We start from the raw sequence: 19,607 nt of genomic DNA on the forward strand, positions 1-19,607 counted from the left end.
CTGAGCACACTAGCCTGGGCGGGCAGCCTTCACGAAGGAACGAAGCCCTGTGGAAAAGGGTGCTTTTCAGCACCCTTGTAGAGCACTTCCAAACAAAGAGACGTAGCCCAAGCGTGACGGGGCTCCATTCCTTCAAGGCTTCCAAGACATCTCTTGGGACACATTAGCATGTACCCGGTGGGCCCCCGTGACGCCAGAGCTATGGAAAGTGAGACTGATCTGCAAAGAATGCCAGGGGCCTAGGAAAGGAGGCATCGAGTCTTCTCTTCAACGTCCTCAAGCCCTCATTCTTGACTTTGGCTGATGCTTAAGGCAGAAGGACCACGTAGGTCTGATAAGGCCCAAGTCCGGCCTCTTGCTTCCAATCAAGTTGCAAGCTTGAATCAGCATGGCCTCCCCATAGACTTGAATAGATGACAACGTTCTCCTCTCGGGGCTTGTCCCTCTATTCTCGCTTCTTGCCAAGGATCCCTTTCTTACCCCTCGAATCAGCGTCTGTTTTATGTCTTCCAGTTTCTGTGTCCGCTTTCTGTTTCTCAAAGCTGTTTCTGGGTATCCCTCCCTGTAATAGCCTAGCCTAGGCCAATCCTCGGTCTGTAACCGTGCGGCCATCTTGGCGGACAGGATCCTCGTGATGTCATAAACAACCTCAAAATTCGAAGTTGTCCTGACAACCTGCGTGCACACAGAGTTTCAGAGCCATCTCAGGCCAGTCCGACTCCTCACCCTTTCCTGGTAGGATAGCTTTCCTTTTTCTCGATTTCTTGTCGGTTTCTGTCTTGCTCCTCGAACTTTGGAAGGCCTGCTACATTCTCTCTAGACACTGGTTTCTGTCCTGTAAGATTATCCTGGGTTTTACCTCTTACATTTTATGTAGATGGCCAAGTGGGTGGACGTTCCCCAGAGAAAGTCCTGGACTCCCTCCCAAGTTGAAGTTGCCCGGGCAGTCCTCTGATGCGCAGTGATCGTGCCATCTCCTAGCACTCTGCCGATTCCACCTTGGCAGGTCCCATGTTTTCCTTCCTTCTTCCTCTGGGGAAGTGTACCAGATGCGTTCATGGATTGTAAAAGCCTCACGGTTCTTTTTCTGGTGCGTATTGATAAGGTGACCTCACCATTGCTACTTAGTTTATGATCCCTGTCCGCACCGTACCATGAAATCTGTATGTCCTAACACTGCCAATGTGATCTGCACCCGTGATGTGAAACAGTGGGGCCTGGGCCGGCCAAGCGGAACGTGGGCACTTACCCGCTCCGCCACAGGGCCGGCCCTGAATTGGACGTTTGGACCAACCTTTTGCCTGAGCTTGGCAACACGTGGGCCTGTTTGCATTATTCGTGAAGGTGATTGGTAGTAACATCCTGGACGGTAACCTTTTCCGTTGGTGCATGGGTTTAGCAGGCAGCATGTTCTGTGGGTAGTATTCCTCTTCATCTATTTGGAAGGGTCTACCTTTCTGTAGCATCAGTACGCATTTTGAGGTGATTTTCCAGCCTTGGAAGTTCACCCTCTCTAATCTCTTTCAGCCCCAAAGATTTATGCCGTCATTCTGGACCCCATTTTGGATTTTTTTTGCTTTTAGGTGAATTTATTGCCGCAACCCTGCATTAGAACATCCTATATCTTTCCGATTTGCATCCTCATCGATGTAGACTTCCGTGTAGCTTACATCATCTTCCCCTGCGTAAGCCTAATAGCAGGCCCTCACCACACACTTGTGCCTCATCATCTGTTTCACCCTCTCACACCTCCCCGCTTTGTCTCTGGGAACCCCCAATCAAATGTCCCGTGCCACCTGTTCCTGACCGCTTGTTTTTCCTTCTCCTCTTAAGTGAGGTCCTACGGTACTTGCCTTGCTCCCTGGGGCTTGTTTCACTTCCCTAAAACCCTCACAGCCATTCTGGTGGTCACAAGTGGCTGGATTGCATCCTTGGTTCCGGCTGACTGGTATGCCATTGCGTGGCTATAGCCCATCTTCCTTCTGCACTCGTCCCTTGCTGGGCTCCAGGGAGGCTTCCAAGTCTTGGGTAGTGGGAGCGACGCTGTGGTGAACTCAGCGGTGCACATGTCTTTAGGCAGGAGTGTTTCCGAGTTCTTTGGATCAACACGCCGCAGAGGAATAGCTGGATCATATGGGACATGGATTCTTAAAGTTCTGAGGCAGTTCCACACCGCTTGGCGTAGTGGCTGCACCGGTCTGCACTCCCACCAACGGTGCAGGAGGCTTCCCTTCTCTCCACCTCCTCTCTGACACCTGTGGCTTCCTGTCTGCTTCCTTATAGCCATTCTGACCACAGTGAGCTGCTGTGCCCTTGCAGTTTGCATTTGCATTGGCCTGAGACTTCATGACGGTGAACAAGTGTTCATGCACCCGTTGGCCCTCTTTCGATCTTCTTGGCAGAAATCTCTGTTTCCATCTTCTGCCCAGGTTTTCATTGGCTTGTTGTTTTTTTTTTTCTTGTGGGGACGTGCGAGTTGATTGCATCTTTGGGCTTTTCACCCCTTGTCCGATGTGTGGTTTGCAAACATCCTCCCCCAGTCGTTGTGCTATCTTTGCATTCAGTCGATGGTTTCCTTCACTGGGCAGAAGCGTCCGCATTTGACGTGGTCCCGTTGGTTTCTTGTTGACTTGGTTGCCCTGGCCCAGCCGGACTTGCTTCTTCCAAACAGGCGGCTCAGACCGATGGCAAAGAGCACTCTGCCTAGGTCTTCTGCTACAAGGTTCACGGTTTCAAGTCTGCCATTCAAGGCTTTGATCCATTTCAGGTGGTGTGTGTGCCAGGTGTAACATCATGGTGTACTGTCGTTGTGTTCCAGGTGGCTGTGCAGGCTTCCCAGCACCGTTTATGGTAGAGACTCTCCTTTCTCCGCTGTCTCCTCTTGGCTCCCTGGTCGAAAATGGGCTGTCCATGTACGTTTGAGTTGGGCTCTGGGTTCTCGATTCTGTTGCATGGGTCTGTGTGCCTGTTTTGGGGCCCAGACTGTGCCGTCTCGGTACCTAGTGCTTCGTCCTATATGTTGAAATCGGAAAGTGTGCCACGTCCTGCTTTTTTCGTTTTCCTGAGGATTCCTTTGCCTAGTCAGGGTCTCTTGTTGCTGGCTAGAAGCTTTAGGATGCCCTCTTCTGTCTCTGTGGGAAACATTGCTGCAACTTTGACTGGGATTGCATGGAATCCAGAGATTCCTTGCTCCGGTAGGGACGTTTCCAGTGTGTTGCTGCTTCCACTCCTAGATCCTGGAATCTCCTTCTTTCTCCTTGTGTCTTCTTGAATTTCTTTCCCCCAACGTTTGTTAGTTTTCCATTGCCATGGCTTTCACCTGTTTTGCTAAGTTTCTTCATAGAGATCTCATCCTTCTCACTGGCATGCAGTTGTTCACTTTTTCTTTTCAGCTTCAGTTTCTCTATGCTTTGCAACTTTGAATCGGTTTTGCTCTGGCAGAAGTGCATCGCTGAGCTCACATCTGCTGGCAATGCTCCTGTATTTGCTGTGGAAGTCTGGCCCTGGCTAACGTCCCTTCCCATCTGCCTCTACACTACCTCGGACGCCTGCCCCAGAATGCCTGAAGCAGTGGTGAGCAGGCCCACCCGAGGGTCCACCCGGCCCACCCCGGGCCACCGACCCAGAAGGTGCGGACCTCACCGCTGCACCACCGGCCGGCCCCTTTCATGTTCCGTTGGCAACCTGCAGTTGAGGGCAATGGGACTTGAATATGCTACTTGAGCCCAACTCTGGCACTGTGTAGATGAGGCCAGGTTGTTTTTCGGGTCCACTGCGATGTCAGAGGATTGGTCATAATCGTGTCTCTGCTGTCCCGGCAAGCTCCACGGACACACGGTTTCCTGGCCCGCTCGGAGCAGTCTCAAAACTCACCCTTCCCACTTAGCCCAGCCTTGACCTTCGCTGCCGTCTTTTGGCTTGTGAATTTCTCTGCCTTTCAAACGTTCCAGCAGAGTCTGTCTAAAGACGGACATCATCTTTCATTGTGGATTATCCAGGGGTGATTTCTGTTCGCCTTCCATTTTCTGGGACCTTTGTCTCTTTTCCATAGGAGAATCGTCATGGTATTTCTCAGCTATCCCCCTTAGACATGCTTATCAGTCCGTTCCCCTTCATTCCAAGTGATTCATTTTGCATTTCTGGAATCACCGTATGTTCTCTAGGCCGAAGTGTGAGTGCTTTCGTGACTCTTGGTTGTTGTCTTTGAATTTGCACCGGTCACTTGAAGGAGTCTTTGCTGTCCTAGCCTGGGTCAAACTAAGCACTGGGAACACGTGGTCATCTGGGTTGGTTTGCCATCCTGAGGTCACAAACTCCAAACTCGAGGTGGTCCTGGCATCCCCCTTCACGGACACAATGTTTCCAAGACAAATTAGACGAATCTGATGAATCCCTCTCTCCAGGAAAGATATTTTTCTGTCTCCTTTCCGGATTTGGGAAGTTTCGAACTTCACCCCTGATCCTGGGACGTTCCCCCAGGTGCCGTCTAGATACGGGCTTACTTTATTTCTATAGGCTGTGCCATTTGTTTGCCTTACATCCTCAGCCCTGGCCTGTTTATTTTTCTTGAAACAGAATTGTAATGTTCTCATTTTCAGCCCACTTCCTTACATGTGGTGTCAAAACACATAATCAATAATCCTTCTACGGCAAGAGGTAGGGGGAGAGAATTTCGATGGAGGCAAACTGAGCACACTAGCCTGGGCGGGCAGCCTTCACGAAGGAACGAAGCCCTGTGGAAAAGGGTGCTTTTCAGCACCCTTGTAGAGCACTTCCAAACAAAGAGACGTAGCCCAAGCGTGACGGGGCTCCATTCCTTCAAGGCTTCCAAGACATCTCTTGGGACACATTAGCATGTACCCGGTGGGCCCCCGTGACGCCAGAGCTATGGAAAGTGAGACTGATCTGCAAAGAATGCCAGGGGCCTAGGAAAGGAGGCATCGAGTCTTCTCTTCAACGTCCTCAAGCCCTCATTCTTGACTTTGGCTTATGCTTAAGGCAGAAGGACCACGTAGGTCTGATAAGGCCCAAGTCCGGCCTCTTGCTTCCAATCAAGTTGCAAGCTTGAATCAGCATGGCCTCCCCATAGACTTGAATAGATGACAACGTTCTCCTCTCGGGGCTTGTCCCTCTATTCTCGCTTCTTGCCAAGGATCCCTTTCTTACCCCTCGAATCAGCGTCTGTTTTATGTCTTCCAGTTTCTGTGTCCGCTTTCTGTTTCTCAAAGCTGTTTCTGGGTATCCCTCCCTGTAATAGCCTAGCCTAGGCCAATCCTCGGTCTGTAACCGTGCGGCCATCTTGGCGGACAGGATCCTCGTGATGTCATAAACAACCTCAAAATTCGAAGTTGTCCTGACAACCTGCGTGCACACAGAGTTTCAGAGCCATCTCAGGCCAGTCCGACTCCTCACCCTTTCCTGGTAGGATAGCTTTCCTTTTTCTCGATTTCTTGTCGGTTTCTGTCTTGCTCCTCGAACTTTGGAAGGCCTGCTACATTCTCTCTAGACACTGGTTTCTGTCCTGTAAGATTATCCTGGGTTTTACCTCTTACATTTTATGTAGATGGCCAAGTGGGTGGACGTTCCCCAGAGAAAGTCCTGGACTCCCTCCCAAGTTGAAGTTGCCCGGGCAGTCCTCTGATGCGCAGTGATCGTGCCATCTCCTAGCACTCTGCCGATTCCACCTTGGCAGGTCCCATGTTTTCCTTCCTTCTTCCTCTGGGGAAGTGTACCAGATGCGTTCATGGATTGTAAAAGCCTCACGGTTCTTTTTCTGGTGCGTATTGCTAAGGTGACCTCACCATTGCTACCTAGTTTATGATCCCTGTCCGCACCGTACCATGAAATCTGTATGTCCTAACACTGCCAATGTGATCTGCACCCGTGATGTGAAACAGTGAGGCCTGGGCCGGCCAAGCGGAACGTGGGCACTTACCCGCTCCGCCACAGGGCCGGCCCTGAATTGGACGTTTGGACCAACCTTTTGCCTGAGCTTGGGAACACGTGGGCCTGTTTGCATTATTCGTGAAGGTGATTGGTAGTAACATCCTGGACGGTAACCTTTTCCGTTGGTGCATGGGTTTAGCAGGCAGCATGTTCTGTGGGTAGTATTCCTCTTCATCTATTTGGAAGGGTCTACCTTTCTGTAGCATCAGTACGCATTTTGAGGTGATTTTCCAGCCTTGGAAGTTCACCCTCTCTAATCTCTTTCAGCCCCAAAGATTTATGCCGTCATTCTGGACCCCATTTTGGATTTTTTTTGCTTTTAGGTGAATTTATTGCCGCAACCCTGCATTAGAACATCCTATATCTTTCCGATTTGCATCCTCATCGATGTAGACTTCCGTGTAGCTTACATCATCTTCCCCTGCGTAAGCCTAATAGCAGGCCCTCACCACACACTTGTGCCTCATCATCTGTTTCACCCTCTCACACCTCCCCGCTTTGTCTCTGGGAACCCCCAATCAAATGTCCCGTGCCACCTGTTCCTGACCGCTTGTTTTTCCTTCTCCTCTTAAGTGAGGTCCTACGGTACTTGCCTTGCTCCCTGGGGCTTGTTTCACTTCCCTAAAACCCTCACAGCCATTCTGGTGGTCACAAGTGGCTGGATTGCATCCTTGGTTCCGGCTGACTGGTATGCCATTGCGTGGCTATAGCCCATCTTCCTTCTGCACTCGTCCCTTGCTGGGCTCCAGGGAGGCTTCCAAGTCTTGGGTAGTGGGAGCGACGCTGTGGTGAACTCAGCGGTGCACATGTCTTTAGGCAGGAGTGTTTCCGAGTTCTTTGGATCAACACGCCGCAGAGGAATAGCTGGATCATATGGGACATGGATTCTTAAAGTTCTGAGGCAGTTCCACACCGCTTGGCGTAGTGGCTGCACCGGTCTGCACTCCCACCAACGGTGCAGGAGGCTTCCCTTCTCTCCACCTCCTCTCTGACACCTGTGGCTTCCTGTCTGCTTCCTTATAGCCATTCTGACCACAGTGAGCTGCTGTGCCCTTGCAGTTTGCATTTGCATTGGCCTGAGACTTAATGACGGTGAACAAGCGTTCATGCACCCGTTGGCCCTCTTTCGATCTTCTTGGCAGAAATCTCTGTTTCCATCTTCTGCCCAGGTTTTCATTGGCTTGTTGTTTTTTTTTTTCTTGTGGGGACGTGCGAGTTGATTGCATCTTTGGGCTTTTCACCCCTTGTCCGATGTGTGGTTTGCAAACATCCTCCCCCAGTCGTTGTGCTATCTTTGCATTCAGTCGATGGTTTCCTTCACTGGGCAGAAGCGTCCGCATTTGACGTGGTCCCGTTGGTTTCTTGTTGACTTGGTTGCCCTGGCCCAGCCGGACTTGCTTCTTCCAAACAGGCGGCTCAGACCGATGGCAAAGAGCACTCTGCCTAGGTCTTCTGCTACAAGGTTCACGGTTTCAAGTCTGCCATTCAAGGCTTTGATCCATTTCAGGTGGTGTGTGTGCCAGGTGTAACATCATGGTGTACTGTCGTTGTGTTCCAGGTGGCTGTGCAGGCTTCCCAGCACCGTTTATGGTAGAGACTCTCCTTTCTCCGCTGTCTCCTCTTGGCTCCCTGGTCGAAAATGGGCTGTCCATGTACGTTTGAGTTGGGCTCTGGGTTCTCGATTCTGTTGCATGGGTCTGTGTGCCTGTTTTGGGGCCCAGACTGTGCCGTCTCGGTACCTAGTGCTTCGTCCTATATGTTGAAATCGGAAAGTGTGCCACGTCCTGCTTTTTTCGTTTTCCTGAGGATTCCTTTGCCTAGTCAGGGTCTCTTGTTGCTGGCTAGAAGCTTTAGGATGCCCTCTTCTGTCTCTGTGGGAAACATTGCTGCAACTTTGACTGGGATTGCATGGAATCCAGAGATTCCTTGCTCCGGTAGGGACGTTTCCAGTGTGTTGCTGCTTCCACTCCTAGATCCTGGAATCTCCTTCTTTCTCCTTGTGTCTTCTTGAATTTCTTTCCCCCAACGTTTGTTAGTTTTCCATTGCCATGGCTTTCACCTGTTTTGCTAAGTTTCTTCATAGAGATCTCATCCTTCCCACTGGCATGCAGTTGTTCACTTTTTCTTTTCAGCTTCAGTTTCTCTATGCTTTGCAACTTTGAATCGGTTTTGCTCTGGCAGAAGTGCATCGCTGAGCTCACATCTGCTGGCAATGCTCCTGTATTTGCTGTGGAAGTCTGGCCCTGGCTAACGTCCCTTCCCATCTGCCTCTACACTACCTCGGACGCCTGCCCCAGAATGCCTGAAGCAGTGGTGAGCAGGCCCACCCGAGGGTCTACCCGGCCCACCCCGGGCCACCGACCCAGAAGGTGCGGACCTCACCGCTGCACCACCGGCCGGCCCCTTTCATGTTCCGTTGGCAACCTGCAGTTGAGGGCAATGGGACTTGAATATGCTACTTGAGCCCAACTCTGGCACTGTGTAGATGAGGCCAGGTTGTTTTTCGGGTCCACTGCGATGTCAGAGGATTGGTCATAATCGTGTCTCTGCTGTCCCGGCAAGCTCCACGGACACACGGTTTCCTGGCCCGCTCGGAGCAGTCTCAAAACTCACCCTTCCCACTTAGCCCAGCCTTGACCTTCGCTGCCGTCTTTTGGCTTGTGAATTTCTCTGCCTTTCAAACGTTCCAGCAGAGTCTGTCTAAAGACGGACATCATCTTTCATTGTGGATTATCCAGGGGTGATTTCTGTTCGCCTTCCATTTTCTGGGACCTTTGTCTCTTTTCCATAGGAGAATCGTCATGGTATTTCTCAGCTATCCCCCTTAGACATGCTTATCAGTCCGTTCCCCTTCATTCCAAGTGATTCATTTTGCATTTCTGGAATCACCGTATGTTCTCTAGGCCGAAGTGTGAGTGCTTTCGTGACTCTTGGTTGTTGTCTTTGAATTTGCACCGGTCACTTGAAGGAGTCTTTGCTGTCCTAGCCTGGGTCAAACTAAGCACTGGGAACACGTGGTCATCTGGGTTGGTTTGCCATCCTGAGGTCACAAACTCCAAACTCGAGGTGGTCCTGGCATCCCCCTTCACGGACACAATGTTTCCAAGACAAATTAGACGAATCTGATGAATCCCTCTCTCCAGGAAAGATATTTTTCTGTCTCCTTTCCGGATTTGGGAAGTTTCGAACTTCACCCCTGATCCTGGGACGTTCCCCCAGGTGCCGTCTAGATACGGGCTTACTTTATTTCTATAGGCTGTGCCATTTGTTTGCCTTACATCCTCAGCCCTGGCCTGTTTATTTTTCTTGAAACAGAATTGTAATGTTCTCATTTTCAGCCCACTTCCTTACATGTGGTGTCAAAACACATAATCCATAATCCTTCTACGGCAAGAGGTAGGGGGAGAGAATTTCGATGGAGGCAAACTGAGCACACTAGCCTGGGCGGGCAGCCTTCACGAAGGAACGAAGCCCTGTGGAAAAGGGTGCTTTTCAGCACCCTTGTAGAGCACTTCCAAACAAAGAGACGTAGCCCAAGCGTGACGGGGCTCCATTCCTTCAAGGCTTCCAAGACATCTCTTGGGACACATTAGCATGTACCCGGTGGGACCCCGTGACGCCAGAGCTATGGAAAGTGAGACTGATCTGCAAAGAATGCCAGGGGCCTAGGAAAGGAGGCATCGAGTCTTCTCTTCAACATCCTCAAGCCCTCATTCTTGACTTTGGCTTATGCTTAAGGCAGAAGGACCACGTAGGTCTGATAAGGCCCAAGTCCGGCCTCTTGCTTCCAATCAAGTTGCAAGCTTGAATCAGCATGGCCTCCCCATAGACTTGAATAGATGACAACGTTCTCCTCTCGGGGCTTGTCCCTCTATTCTCGCTTCTTGCCAAGGATCCCTTTCTTACCCCTCGAATCAGCGTCTGTTTTATGTCTTCCAGTTTCTGTGTCCGCTTTCTGTTTCTCAAAGCTGTTTCTGGGTATCCCTCCCTGTAATAGCCTAGCCTAGGCCAATCCTCGGTCTGTAACCGTGCGGCCATCTTGGCGGACAGGATCCTCGTGATGTCATAAACAACCTCAAAATTCGAAGTTGTCCTGACAACCTGCGTGCACACAGAGTTTCAGAGCCATCTCAGGCCAGTCCGACTCCTCACCCTTTCCTGGTAGGATAGTTTTCCTTTTTCTCGATTTCTTGTCGGTTTCTGTCTTGCTCCTCGAACTTTGGAAGGCCTGCTACATTCTCTCTAGACACTGGTTTCTGTCCTGTAAGATTATCCTGGGTTTTACCTCTTACATTTTATGTAGATGGCCAAGTGGGTGGACGTTCCCCAGAGAAAGTCCTGGACTCCCTCCCAAGTTGAAGTTGCCCGGGCAGTCCTCTGATGCGCAGTGATCGTGCCATCTCCTAGCACTCTGCCGATTCCACCTTGGCAGGTCCCATGTTTTCCTTCCTTCTTCCTCTGGGGAAGTGTACCAGATGCGTTCATGGATTGTAAAAGCCTCACGGTTCTTTTTCTGGTGCGTATTGATAAGGTGACCTCACCATTGCTACCTAGTTTATGATCCCTGTCCGCACCGTACCATGAAATCTGTATGTCCTAACACTGCCAATGTGATCTGCACCCGTGATGTGAAACAGTGAGGCCTGGGCCGGCCAAGCGGAACGTGGGCACTTACCCGCTCCGCCACAGGGCCGGCCCTGAATTGGACGTTTGGACCAACCTTTTGCCTGAGCTTGGCAACACGTGGGCCTGTTTGCATTATTCGTGAAGGTGATTGGTAGTAACATCCTGGACGGTAACCTTTTCCGTTGGTGCATGGGTTTAGCAGGCAGCATGTTCTGTGGGTAGTATTCCTCTTCATCTATTTGGAAGGGTCTACCTTTCTGTAGCATCAGTACGCATTTTGAGGTGATTTTCCAGCCTTGGAAGTTCACCCTCTCTAATCTCTTTCAGCCCCAAAGATTTATGCTGTCATTCTGGACCCCATTTTGGATTTTTTTTGCTTTTAGGTGAATTTATTGCCGCAACCCTGCATTAGAACATCCTATATCTTTCCGATTTGCATCCTCATCGATGTAGACTTCCGTGTAGCTTACATCATCTTCCCCTGCGTAAGCCTAATAGCAGGCCCTCACCACACACTTGTGCCTCATCATCTGTTTCACCCTCTCACACCTCCCCGCTTTGTCTCTGGGAACCCCCAATCAAATGTCCCGTGCCACCTGTTCCTGACCGCTTGTTTTTCCTTCTCCTCTTAAGTGAGGTCCTACGGTACTTGCCTTGCTCCCTGGGGCTTGTTTCACTTCCCTAAAACCCTCACAGCCATTCTGGTGGTCACAAGTGGCTGGATTGCATCCTTGGTTCCGGCTGACTGGTATGCCATTGCGTGGCTATAGCCCATCTTCCTTCTGCACTCGTCCCTTGCTGGGCTCCAGGGAGGCTTCCAAGTCTTGGGTAGTGGGAGCGACGCTGTGGTGAACTCAGCGGTGCACATGTCTTTAGGCAGGAGTGTTTCCGAGTTCTTTGGATCAACACGCCGCAGAGGAATAGCTGGATCATATGGGACATGGATTCTTAAAGTTCTGAGGCAGTTCCACACCGCTTGGCGTAGTGGCTGCACCGGTCTGCACTCCCACCAACGGTGCAGGAGGCTTCCCTTCTCTCCACCTCCTCTCTGACACCTGTGGCTTCCTGTCTGCTTCCTTATAGCCATTCTGACCACAGTGAGCTGCTGTGCCCTTGCAGTTTGCATTTGCATTGGCCTGAGACTTCATGACGGTGAACAAGTGTTCATGCACCCGTTGGCCCTCTTTCGATCTTCTTGGCAGAAATCTCTGTTTCCATCTTCTGCCCAGGTTTTCATTGGCTTGTTGTTTTTTTTTTTCTTGTGGGGACGTGCGAGTTGATTGCATCTTTGGGCTTTTCACCCCTTGTCCGATGTGTGGTTTGCAAACATCCTCCCCCAGTCGTTGTGCTATCTTTGCATTCAGTCGATGGTTTCCTTCACTGGGCAGAAGCGTCCGCATTTGACGTGGTCCCGTTGGTTTCTTGTTGACTTGGTTGCCCTGGCCCAGCCGGACTTGCTTCTTCCAAACAGGCGGCTCAGACCGATGGCAAAGAGCACTCTGCCTAGGTCTTCTGCTACAAGGTTCACGGTTTCAAGTCTGCCATTCAAGGCTTTGATCCATTTCAGGTGGTGTGTGTGCCAGGTGTAACATCATGGTGTACTGTCGTTGTGTTCCAGGTGGCTGTGCAGGCTTCCCAGCACCGTTTATGGTAGAGACTCTCCTTTCTCCGCTGTCTCCTCTTGGCTCCCTGGTCGAAAATGGGCTGTCCATGTACGTTTGAGTTGGGCTCTGGGTTCTCGATTCTGTTGCATGGGTCTGTGTGCCTGTTTTGGGGCCCAGACTGTGCCGTCTCGGTACCTAGTGCTTCGTCCTATATGTTGAAATCGGAAAGTGTGCCACGTCCTGCTTTTTTCGTTTTCCTGAGGATTCCTTTGCCTAGTCAGGGTCTCTTGTTGCTGGCTAGAAGCTTTAGGATGCCCTCTTCTGTCTCTGTGGGAAACATTGCTGCAACTTTGACTGGGATTGCATGGAATCCAGAGATTCCTTGCTCCGGTAGGGACGTTTCCAGTGTGTTGCTGCTTCCACTCCTAGATCCTGGAATCTCCTTCTTTCTCCTTGTGTCTTCTTGAATTTCTTTCCCCCAACGTTTGTTAGTTTTCCATTGCCATGGCTTTCACCTGTTTTGCTAAGTTTCTTCATAGAGATCTCATCCTTCCCACTGGCATGCAGTTGTTCACTTTTTCTTTTCAGCTTCAGTTTCTCTATGCTTTGCAACTTTGAATCGGTTTTGCTCTGGCAGAAGTGCATCGCTGAGCTCACATCTGCTGGCAATGCTCCTGTATTTGCTGTGGAAGTCTGGCCCTGGCTAACGTCCCTTCCCATCTGCCTCTACACTACCTCGGACGCCTGCCCCAGAATGCCTGAAGCAGTGGTGAGCAGGCCCACCCGAGGGTCCACCCGGCCCACCCCGGGCCACCGACCCAGAAGGTGCGGACCTCACCGCTGCACCACCGGCCGGCCCCTTTCATGTTCCGTTGGCAACCTGCAGTTGAGGGCAATGGGACTTGAATATGCTACTTGAGCCCAACTCTGGCACTGTGTAGATGAGGCCAGGTTGTTTTTCGGGTCCACTGCGATGTCAGAGGATTGGTCATAATCGTGTCTCTGCTGTCCCGGCAAGCTCCACGGACACACGTTTTCCTGGCCCGCTCGGAGCAGTCTCAAAACTCACCCTTCCCACTTAGCCCAGCCTTGACCTTCGCTGCCGTCTTTTGGCTTGTGAATTTCTCTGCCTTTCAAACGTTCCAGCAGAGTCTGTCTAAAGACGGACATCATCTTTCATTGTGGATTATCCAGGGGTGATTTCTGTTCGCCTTCCATTTTCTGGGACCTTTGTCTCTTTTCCATAGGAGAATCGTCATGGTATTTCTCAGCTATCCCCCTTAGACATGCTTATCAGTCCGTTCCCCTTCATTCCAAGTGATTCATTTTGCATTTCTGGAATCACCGTATGTTCTCTAGGCCGAAGTGTGAGTGCTTTCGTGACTCTTGGTTGTTGTCTTTGAATTTGCACCGGTCACTTGAAGGAGTCTTTGCTGTCCTAGCCTGGGTCAAACTAAGCACTGGGAACACGTGGTCATCTGGGTTGGTTTGCCATCCTGAGGTCACAAACTCCAAACTCGAGGTGGTCCTGGCATCCCCCTTCACGGACACAATGTTTCCAAGACAAATTAGACGAGTCTGATGAATCCCTCTCTCCAGGAAAGATATTTTTCTGTCTCCTTTCCGGATTTGGGAAGTTTCGAACTTCACCCCTGATCCTGGGACGTTCCCCCAGGTGCCGTCTAGATACGGGCTTACTTTATTTCTATAGGCTGTGCCATTTGTTTGCCTTACATCCTCAGCCCTGGCCTGTTTATTTTTCTTGAAACAGAATTGTAATGTTCTCATTTTCAGCCCACTTCCTTACATGTGGTGTCAAAACACATAATCAATAATCCTTCTACGGCAAGAGGTAGGGGGAGAGAATTTCGATGGAGGCAAACTGAGCACACTAGCCTGGGCGGGCAGCCTTCACGAAGGAACGAAGCCCTGTGGAAAAGGGTGCTTTTCAGCACCCTTGTAGAGCACTTCCAAACAAAGAGACGTAGCCCAAGCGTGACGGGGCTCCATTCCTTCAAGGCTTCCAAGACATCTCTTGGGACACATTAGCATGTACCCGGTGGGCCCCCGTGACGCCAGAGCTATGGAAAGTGAGACTGATCTGCAAAGAATGCCAGGGGCCTAGGAAAGGAGGCATCGAGTCTTCTCTTCAACGTCCTCAAGCCCTCATTCTTGACTTTGGCTTATGCTTAAGGCAGAAGGACCACGTAGGTCTGATAAGGCCCAAGTCCGGCCTCTTGCTTCCAATCAAGTTGCAAGCTTGAATCAGCATGGCCTCCCCATAGACTTGAATAGATGACAACGTTCTCCTCTCGGGGCTTGTCCCTCTATTCTCGCTTCTTGCCAAGGATCCCTTTCTTACCCCTCGAATCAGCGTCTGTTTTATGTCTTCCAGTTTCTGTGTCCGCTTTCTGTTTCTCAAAGCTGTTTCTGGGTATCCCTCCCTGTAATAGCCTAGCCTAGGCCAATCCTCGGTCTGTAACCGTGCGGCCATCTTGGCGGACAGGATCCTCGTGATGTCATAAACAACCTCAAAATTCGAAGTTGTCCTGACAACCTGCGTGCACACAGAGTTTCAGAGCCATCTCAGGCCAGTCCGACTCCTCACCCTTTCCTGGTAGGATAGTTTTCCTTTTTCTCGATTTCTTGTCGGTTTCTGTCTTGCTCCTCGAACTTTGGAAGGCCTGCTACATTCTCTCTAGACACTGGTTTCTGTCCTGTAAGATTATCCTGGGTTTTACCTCTTACATTTTATGTAGATGGCCAAGTGGGTGGACGTTCCCCAGAGAAAGTCCTGGACTCCCTCCCAAGTTGAAGTTGCCCGGGCAGTCCTCTGATGCGCAGTGATCGTGCCATCTCCTAGCACTCTGCCGATTCCACCTTGGCAGGTCCCATGTTTTCCTTCCTTCTTCCTCTGGGGAAGTGTACCAGATGCGTTCATGGATTGTAAAAGCCTCACGGTTCTTTTTCTGGTGCGTATTGATAAGGTGACCTCACCATTGCTACTTAGTTTATGATCCCTGTCCGCACCGTACCATGAAATCTGTATGTCCTAACACTGCCAATGTGATCTGCACCCGTGATGTGAAACAGTGAGGCCTGGGCCGGCCAAGCGGAACGTGGGCACTTACCCGCTCCGCCACAGGGCCGGCCCTGAATTGGACTTTTGGACCAACCTTTTGCCTGAGCTTGGGAACACGTGGGCCTGTTTGCATTATTCGTGAAGGTGATTGGTAGTAACATCCTGGACGGTAACCTTTTCCGTTGGTGCATGGGTTTAGCAGGCAGCATGTTCTGTGGGTAGTATTCCTCTTCATCTATTTGGAAGGGTCTACCTTTCTGTAGCATCAGTACGCATTTTGAGGTGATTTTCCAGCCTTGGAAGTTCACCCTCTCTAATCTCTTTCAGCCCCAAAGCTTTATGCCGTCATTCTGGACCCCATTTTGGATTTTTTTTGCTTTTAGGTGAATTTATTGCCGCAACCCTGCATTAGAACATCCTATATCTTTCCGATTTGCATCCTCATCGATGTAGACTTCCGTGTAGCTTACATCATCTTCCCCTGCGTAAGCCTAATAGCAGGCCCTCACCACACACTTGTGCCTCATCATCTGTTTCACCCTCTCACACCTCCCCGCTTTGTCTCTGGGAACCCCCAATCAAATGTCCCGTGCCACCTGTTCCTGACCGCTTGTTTTTCCTTCTCCTCTTAAGTGAGGTCCTACGGTACTTGCCTTGCTCCCTGGGGCTTGTTTCACTTCCCTAAAACCCTCACAGCCATTCTGGTGGTCACAAGTGGCTGGATTGCATCCTTGGTTCCGGCTGACTGGTATGCCATTGCGTGGCTATAGCCCATCTTCCTTCTGCACTCGTCCCTTGCTGGGCTCCAGGGAGGCTTCCAAGTCTTGGGTAGTGGGAGCGACGCTGTGGTGAACTCAGCGGTGCACATGTCTTTAGGCAGGAGTGTTTCCGAGTTCTTTGGATCAACACGCCGCAGAGGAATAGCTGGATCATATGGGACATGGATTCTTAAAGTTCTGAGGCAGTTCCACACCGCTTGGCGTAGTGGCTGCACCGGTCTGCACTCCCACCAACGGTGCAGGAGGCTTCCCTTCTCTCCACCTCCTCTCTGACACCTGTGGCTTCCTGTCTGCTTCCTTATAGCCATTCTGACCACAGTGAGCTGCTGTGCCCTTGCAGTTTGCATTTGCATTGGCCTGAGACTTCATGACGGTGAACAAGCGTTCATGCACCCGTTGGCCCTCTTTCGATCTTCTTGGCAGAAATCTCTGTTTCCATCTTCTGCCCAGGTTTTCATTGGCTTGTTGTTTTCTTTTTCTTGTGGGGACGTGCGAGTTGATTGCATCTTTGGGCTTTTCACCCCTTGTCCGATGTGTGGTTTGCAAACATCCTCCCCCAGTCGTTGTGCTATCTTTGCATTCAGTCGATGGTTTCCTTCACTGGGCAGAAGCGTCCGCATTTGACGTGGTCCCGTTGGTTTCTTGTTGACTTGGTTGCCCTGGCCCAGCCGGACTTGCTTCTTCCAAACAGGCGGCTCAGACCGATGGCAAAGAGCACTCTGCCTAGGTCTTCTGCTACAAGGTTCACGGTTTCAAGTCTGCCATTCAAGGCTTTGATCCATTTCAGGTGGTGTGTGTGCCAGGTGTAACATCATGGTGTACTGTCGCTGTGTTCCAGGTGGCTGTGCAGGCTTCCCAGCACCGTTTATGGTAGAGACTCTCCTTTCTCCGCTGTCTCCTCTTGGCTCCCTGGTCGAAAATGGGCTGTCCATGTACGTTTGAGTTGGGCTCTGGGTTCTCGATTCTGTTGCATGGGTCTGTGTGCCTGTTTTGGGGCCCAGACTGTGCCGTCTCGGTACCTAGTGCTTCGTCCTATATGTTGAAATCGGAAAGTGTGCCACGTCCTGCTTTTTTCGTTTTCCTGAGGATTCCTTTGCCTAGTCAGGGTCTCTTGTTGCTGGCTAGAAGCTTTAGGATGCCCTCTTCTGTCTCTGTGGGAAACATTGCTGCAACTTTGACTGGGATTGCATGGAATCCAGAGATTCCTTGCTCCGGTAGGGACGTTTCCAGTGTGTTGCTGCTTCCACTCCTAGATCCTGGAATCTCCTTCTTTCTCCTTGTGTCTTCTTGAATTTCTTTCCCCCAACGTTTGTTAGTTTTCCATTGCCATGGCTTTCACCTGTTTTGCTAAGTTTCTTCATAGAGATCTCATCCTTCTCACTGGCATGCAGTTGTTCACTTTTTCTTTTCAGCTTCAGTTTCTCTATGCTTTGCAACTTTGAATCGGTTTTGCTCTGGCAGAAGTGCATCGCTGAGCTCACATCTGCTGGCAATGCTCCTGTATTTGCTGTGGAAGTCTGGCCCTGGCTAACGTCCCTTCCCATCTGCCTCTACACTACCTCGGACGCCTGCCCCAGAATGCCTGAAGCAGTGGTGAGCAGGCCCACCCGAGGGTCCACCCGGCCCACCCCGGGCCACCGACCCAGAAGGTGCGGACCTCACCGCTGCACCACCGGCCGGCCCCTTTCATGTTCCGTTGGCAACCTGCAGTTGAGGGCAATGGGACTTGAATATGCTACTTGAGCCCAACTCTGGCACTGTGTAGATGAGGCCAGGTTGTTTTTCGGGTCCACTGCGATGTCAGAGGATTGGTCATAATCGTGTCTCTGCTGTCCCGGCAAGCTCCACGGACACACGGTTTCCTGGCCCGCTCGGAGCAGTCTCAAAACTCACCCTTCCCACTTAGCCCAGCCTTGACCTTCGCTGCCGTCTTTTGGCTTGTGAATTTCTCTGCCTTTCAAACGTTCCAGCAGAGTCTGTCTAAAGACGGACATCATCTTTCATTGTGGATTATCCAGGGGTGATTTCTGTTCGCCTTCCATTTTCTGGGACCTTTGTCTCTTTTCCATAGGAGAATCGTCATGGTATTTCTCAGCTATCCCCCTTAGACATGCTTATCAGTCCGTTCCCCTTCATTCCAAGTGATTCATTTTGCATTTCTGGAATCACCGTATGTTCTCTAGGCCGAAGTGTGAGTGCTTTCGTGACTCTTGGTTGTTGTCTTTGAATTTGCACCGGTCACTTGAAGGAGTCTTTGCTGTCCTAGCCTGGGTCAAACTAAGCACTGGGAACACGTGGTCATCTGGGTTGGTTTGCCATCCTGAGGTCACAAACTCCAAACTCGAGGTGGTCCTGGCATCCCCCTTCACGGACACAATGTTTCCAAGACAAATTAGACGAGTCTGATGAATCCCTCTCTCCAGGAAAGATATTTTTCTGTCTCCTTTCCGGATTTGGGAAGTTTCGAACTTCACCCCTGATCCTGGGACGTTCCCCCAGGTGCCGTCTAGATACGGGCTTACTTTATTTCTATAGGCTGTGCCATTTGTTTGCCTTACATCCTCAGCCCTGGCCTGTTTATTTTTCTTGAAACAGAATTGTAATGTTCTCATTTTCAGCCCACTTCCTTACATGTGGTGTCAAAACACATAATCAATAATCCTTCTACGGCAAGAGGTAGGGGGAGAGAATTTCGATGGAGGCAAACTGAGCACACTAGCCTGGGCGGGCAGCCTTCACGAAGGAACGAAGCCCTGTGGAAAAGGGTGCTTTTCAGCACCCTTGTAGAGCACTTCCAAACAAAGAGACGTAGCCCAAGCGTGACGGGGCTCCATTCCTTCAAGGCTTCCAAGACATCTCTTGGGACACATTAGCATGTACCCGGTGGGCCCCCGTGACGCCAGAGCTATGGAAAGTGAGACTGATCTGCAAAGAATGCCAGGGGCCTAGGAAAGGAGGCATCGAGTCTTCTCTTCAACGTCCTCAAGCCCTCATTCTTGACTTTGGCTTATGCTTAAGGCAGAAGGACCACGTAGGTCTGATAAGGCCCAAGTCCGGCCTCTTGCTTCCAATCAAGTTGCAAGCTTGAATCAGCATGGCCTCCCCATAGACTTGAATAGATGACAACGTTCTCCTCTCGGGGCTTGTCCCTCTATTCTCGCTTCTTGCCAAGGATCCCTTTCTTACCCCTCGAATCAGCGTCTGTTTTATGTCTTCCAGTTTCTGTGTCCGCTTTCTGTTTCTCAAAGCTGTTTCTGGGTATCCCTCCCTGTAATAGCCTAGCCTAGGCCAATCCTCGGTCTGTAACCGTGCGGCCATCTTGGCGGACAGGATCCTCGTGATGTCATAAACAACCTCAAAATTCGAAGTTGTCCTGACAACCTGCGTGCACACAGAGTTTCAGAGCCATCTCAGGCCAGTCCGACTCCTCACCCTTTCCTGGTAGGATAGTTTTCCTTTTTCTCGATTTCTTGTCGGTTTCTGTCTTGCTCCTCGAACTTTGGAAGGCCTGCTACATTCTCTCTAGACACTGGTTTCTGTCCTGTAAGATTATCCTGGGTTTTACCTCTT

This window comes from Equus asinus, chromosome 20 (genome assembly GCF_041296235.1).
Source record: "Equus asinus isolate D_3611 breed Donkey chromosome 20, EquAss-T2T_v2, whole genome shotgun sequence".
Taxonomy (NCBI): Eukaryota; Metazoa; Chordata; class Mammalia; order Perissodactyla; family Equidae; genus Equus; species Equus asinus.